The sequence below is a fragment of the Vigna unguiculata genome, chromosome 7 (assembly GCF_004118075.2).
Source record: "Vigna unguiculata cultivar IT97K-499-35 chromosome 7, ASM411807v1, whole genome shotgun sequence".
NCBI classification, from domain to species: Eukaryota; Viridiplantae; Streptophyta; class Magnoliopsida; order Fabales; family Fabaceae; genus Vigna; species Vigna unguiculata.
In genome coordinates this window covers 9747881-9754065 of record NC_040285.1, presented here as the reverse complement: position 1 = coordinate 9754065, position 6185 = coordinate 9747881, and positions in this window count along the sequence as shown.

The window sequence follows — 6185 nt, the reverse complement described above, 5'->3', positions numbered from 1 at the left end:
TGCAATTGATTTTTTTTAAAGCGGGACCAAATTGACACACATCTACCAAAGTGGGTACCATCCGAGTAATTAAACAAAAAATAGGTTGAAATACTATATCGGTCCCTGTTTTGGTCTAGTTTGTTCAATTTGGTCCATCTCTTTTTTCGCATTCAATTTGGTCTTTATTTTGCTAAATTATGTTCAATTTTGTCATTTTCGTTGACGCCGTTTAAATTGATAACGACAAAGTGTACATGTTGGCACTACTTGCATTACGTAGAGTGTTTTAATTATAATTGTTTATGTTTTGTTCAAATAAATCCCTATTTTAGTTAATATTTGTTTAATTTAGTCTCATCCTCCATTTCATTACTCTCAACCTCCACTTCATCATGACCATCACCATGAACTCCTTCATCACCCCCACTATCTATTTAATGACTCTTCACCAATCACCATCATTGTTGTTGCCACCACCACCACTAATGTTGTTGTCACCACCACCACCACCATAACAACCCAACCCCTAAAATCACCACCACACTAAAATCACCACCACCACTACCACACTAAAACCATATTCACCACCATCATGCTAAAACCCCAACCACCGTGAGTGTTGTTGTTGGTGGATTTAGTGTAACGGTGGTGAATGTGATTTTAGTGTGGTGGTAGGGATGGTTGTGAGTTTAGTTTAGTGGTGGCGGTGGTTTTAGTGTGGTGTTTGTTATGGTTGTGATGGTGGTGGTGGTCGCGACGACAATGGTGGTGGTAGTGGCAATGGTAAAGGGTGTAGTGGTGAATGATCATGAAATAAAAAGTGATGGTGATCAAGTGGAACAGGATTGAACGGGATCAACGAAAAGAACGGGATTGAACATAATTTAGCAAAACAAGGACAAAATTGAATGCGAAAAAAGAGAGAGAGCAAAATGAACAAACTGGACCAAAATAGTATTTAAACCTTTATCAATTATTCTTAACCATTGTCCTGGGACACTCGTTATCATGACCCTAATAATAATTAGCAAATATTAAACATATAATAATAATTATTAAATATTAAACATATAATAATAATAATAAGTACATTATTTTTAGTATACATATCCTTTAAAATATAATTCAACATCCCCCGATTATATTTTCTTACCAATATATTATTTTTTCATATGATAAATATTGAATCATCTAAAGTTGTATTTAGTGACAAATATTGAGCAATAATTTTGGAGAAGACAAAATAATCCATTCAAACTTCATATATTTAATTATTATTAATACAATAAAAATGAGTACATAATTTAATATAACGATAAATATAAAAGAAATCACATAATATTCTTGAATTAAACAAGAATTGAATAAGAACTAAAATTTTCAGCTATTTCTTTTTCAAGTACTAGTATCATGATTTATACTATTTCCTCTAATTGAACAATTTGATCATTATTATTATGCTTCAAGATATGTGAAGAAGTTGAATTTGTTTGTTTTCATCTTTACGACCTTTTATCATATTTATAAAGTAATATTTTCTTTTATTCTTTATCAATATACTTTTTTGTGTATAAAATCAAAGTTTAAGAATAAAAAACTATTTATAATAATCTAATTAAAAAATCAAGAGACTTAATTATTAAAAAAATCTATAATGATCAAGCGACAAGTAAAAACTGGTTATGAAAAAATACACGATACATGAATTTTCCTTCTATGTTCATAAAAAATGACAAAAGGCAATGAATTAAAAAATGCTTATTATAAAATTAATGTTCCTAGGGAAACAATAACAAGATGTCAGGGAACACAAATCACAAATCACATCTTGTCTATTGACTTCTCGAACTAGTTGTTCCTTGGCTTGGATGTGTCTTCTCTTAACGTTGGCGGTTCGGACCCTTAAGGGGTTATCTGTGGAAAGGGTTCCGACGATCAAGTCAGCAAAGGCTCTCAAAAGTCAAATATCATATTAGTGAATTAATGAGAGTGTACCTCTTAATTGTTGGGGTCCACATGTATTATTATAGAGTCATTAATTATGTTTGCCCCTTCTTATGGGCTGGGTCCCCTTAGTTGCGTTGGGCCAATATTCAGATTCTGGATGGGCCTGGGCCAAGCCCAAGTCCTGTGTTAGCGAGTTGACACTAGAGGCCTTGCTGTAATTTTTCCAAGTTTGGGATTAACGGTTCTTTCATATGTGTTGTTCTTTGGAGTAGGGGGCCTAAGCCGCCATGTGTGCTGTCTTGTTTAATTGACCATCTTTTTACCATTGAGCTAGACATAGACGGTTTAGGCCGGATAATTACTCAGAATCGCCTACGTCTAGTACAATTAATATTTTATTATCAAGTGAGATAAGAGACAAATATTTTTTTCTTTTTCACAATGGAAAAGAACATATGAAAAATGACAGAAAACATAATGAAGTAATATTCATAAGTAACTCAAAAAATAACAAACAATAAATACAAAATTTTTTAATAAATTTTTTATTTTTTAGTATATTTAATATTATATTTTATTATTTATTAACATTAAATATTATATTTATAAAAAAACTAAAATCTATCTGATTTAATTTTTATTAATTTTTAATATATATTTCGTACAGTTTAATATTCTTAAAGAATTTGGGGATCATGTGTTTATTAAATAATAGAATGATTTATACGAAGATATAATATTTTTTTCAATTAATAAACTTAAGCAATTGGTATGTGACATAAAGATACTATTTTTTTTTTATAATGATATTTTTACAATTGTTTTATTTAATTTTAATTCACTACTTTAATTATTATTTGATTATTACATCACATAACAAATCAAAATAAATAACCGAAGAGAAATTTGAATTTGGAATTAAAAGTGAGTCAAAGGTCATTATCTTATTTTTTTCAAGTGGTTAAAATGAAGAAATATTAAATAAGTTATATTTGCTTAGTGTCATAAATATTTTTAATGTTTTTTTTTTCATCTTTTAGTATTGGTCTTAAGTATTAATAAATTCAATAATTAAAACGGATTAAGATTTATTACTCTGACTTTCTGAAACTTGAATTTGTTAGTTTATTCAAAAGCATTCTTCTTTAGAATAGGTCATGCTGATCAATGTCTCATGACATTTGATAATTAATAAATATTAAATTTTATAAAAGTTTATAATTAACTTTGACACTAAATAAATTTTGACTTTAATAATGGTTAATATAATTTTATTTTATTTAGAAGATAAAAATGTCAATAAATATTATATAATAACTTATTTGATATATATAATAAAATTAAAAATTAATTAAATAATAAAATAATTTTAACATTGTTGTATTGTTTATTTTTTTAACTCTTTCTCTATAATTAAATATAAAAAAGTAAAACCTTAAATTAATAAAGAAAACAACAAACGAAAACTTTACAAAAAAATAAAAATAAAAATAATAATCATTTATTATATTTATACCTTGATTAATTAAATTAATTATTTTAATTAATAAAATTAATTATTCTAAATTTTAACGTAAAGGTAATGAAAATCAAAGATAGCAAATTATATCTTAAGAGCACCTGTTAATAGGGATGGCAACAGGTTGGGGCGGGTATGGGTTTCGCTATCCCATACCCATTCCCGTAAAAAAAATTCATCCTCATCCCCATCCCCATACCCAAACCCAACGGGTATTAAACTTTTGACCCATCCCCATCCTCACCGGGTAACGGGTATAATCTCGTACCCATACCCATACCCATTTTCTTACTACTTCAATATTAATTTTAATTAATTTTTATAAAATAATAAAATTTTTATGATAAAGGAAACATAATATTATCAAATATTCAATATTAGAATGATGATTGTTTCTTCCATATCAAATACTTTAAAATAAATTGTAATTGTTTACATTTTATATAATAATACCAAATAAAATTTCATGAGAACTAAAACAATTATTAAATTTGCAAATATTAATGAAACATAATTGATAAACTTTAAAAATATTTTTTAAAAAATATAAAAGAAAAACAAATATTCAAATTAAAATATATTTTAAATGTTTGTTTACTTCAATCTTTTAAATTCTAATAAATCTTTTTTTATGCACTAATAAAAGTTATAATACATCATTTGATCAAAATGATATAATTGATATTTTAAATGTTTGTTTACTTCAATCTTTTAAATTCTAATAAATATTTTTTTTATACACTAATAAAAGTTATAATACATCATTTGATCAAAATGATACAAAGAACAAATAATAATCATAATAAAAGTTTAAAATAAATTATAATTGTTTACATTTTAGATTATAATACCAAATAAAGTTTCATGAGAACCAACACATTTATTAAATTTACAAACATTAATGAAACCTAGTTGATAATATTTAAAAATATTTTTTAAAAAGTATAAGCGAAAAACAAATATTCAAATTAAAATATATTTTAAATGTTTGTTTACTTCAATCTTTTAAATTCTAATGAATATCTTTTTTATATACTAATAAAAGTTATAATACATCATTTGATCAAAATGATACAAAAAACAAATAATAATCATAATAAAAGTTTAAAATAAATTATAATTATTTACATTTTAGATTATAATACCAAATAAAATTTCATGAGAACCAACACATTTATTAAATTTGCAAACATTAATGAAACCTAGTTGATGAAATTTAAAAATACTTTTAAAAAAATATAAAAGGAAACAAATATTCAAATTAAAATATATTTTAAATGTTTGTTTACTTTAATATTTTAAATTCTAATGAATCTCTTTTTTATATACTAATAAAAGTCATAATACATTACTTAATCAAAATGATACAAAGAACAAATAATAATCATAATAATAAAATTTTAACATAGATCTTATATCTTTTTAACTTCAATTATGTTGGATGGTGATAAAAAAATATTAATGACAATTACATTAAATTTTTATATTGTAGTAAATAAAAGTTATTTATATAATTATAGTGAAAAAATTACAGTATGATTGATAATGAGTTAAAAAATAAAAAAATAATTAAATAAAATATATCGAAATAGTATTATACATAAACAAGAAATAAAAATATTAAAAAATTAACAAATGTTTACAAACAATTTGAGAGACTATTAAAAGAAATCGCACAAAAGAAAACAAATGTATAATTAAGAGTATGATAAGTTGAAAAATATCTTAGAGATCTAAGAAAACTTTTCAAATATCAACATATATATTCAGTAGTTGAGAAATAATAAAAAATGTTTTAGTGAAATAAAAAAGTTATTGAAATGAATCAAAAACTAATAATAAGAATAATAAGTAAATGATTTTTTTTATATTACCTAGTAAACGAAATGTTTGTGCTATTAAATACTTAAATTGAGAGTATTAAACATTTTCATGTGAAAGAAAAATATACATTAAATAAAAATATTAAAAAATAATAGAAATATTCAAATGTGAGACATAAATTTTGTTAAATAACATACATATTTTGAACATAATTACATAAAGATTATGATAAGATGAAAAATATAATTGAAATGCAAATGAGTTTCATGACAAACCAAATAATTAGAATAAATAAAAATAATATATATATATATATATATATATATGTGGTTATTTAATTAATTAGGAATATTCTAATAATTTAAACGGGGACGGGTAATATGGCGGGGATATGTACATCCCCATACCCAATTGAAAAAGTCGGGGATTTTCCATACCCATACCCATACCCATACCCATACCCAGTCAATGCGGGGATTCCCCGTCAAAACGGAAACGGATTCGAGCAATACCCACGTGGACAGATTTATTTACCATCTCTACCTGTTAACATTCCTATTCAAAATAGACATTTATTAAGAAAAACTTTATTTGGTATCTTATTCTACCTAAAAATGTGTACGATAAATACTGATATCATAATAGGAGAAACACATGACTTATGTATAAGGATGTGTATCAATTTTTTTCCATGATAAAAAGCAGAAACATTATTACAGAAATTAATTATTACGAGTTATTAAAATGAAAAACATCGCTAACACTTATTATGATTAAAAAAATTATTCATATTTAAAATAGCGTTTATTATAAATAAAAAGTTATTATTAATTTATGAAGTAAACATTAATTAGAGCTATTCAAAATTTAATATCTAAATTAATCTCTAATAAATATTTTTAATTATTAATGA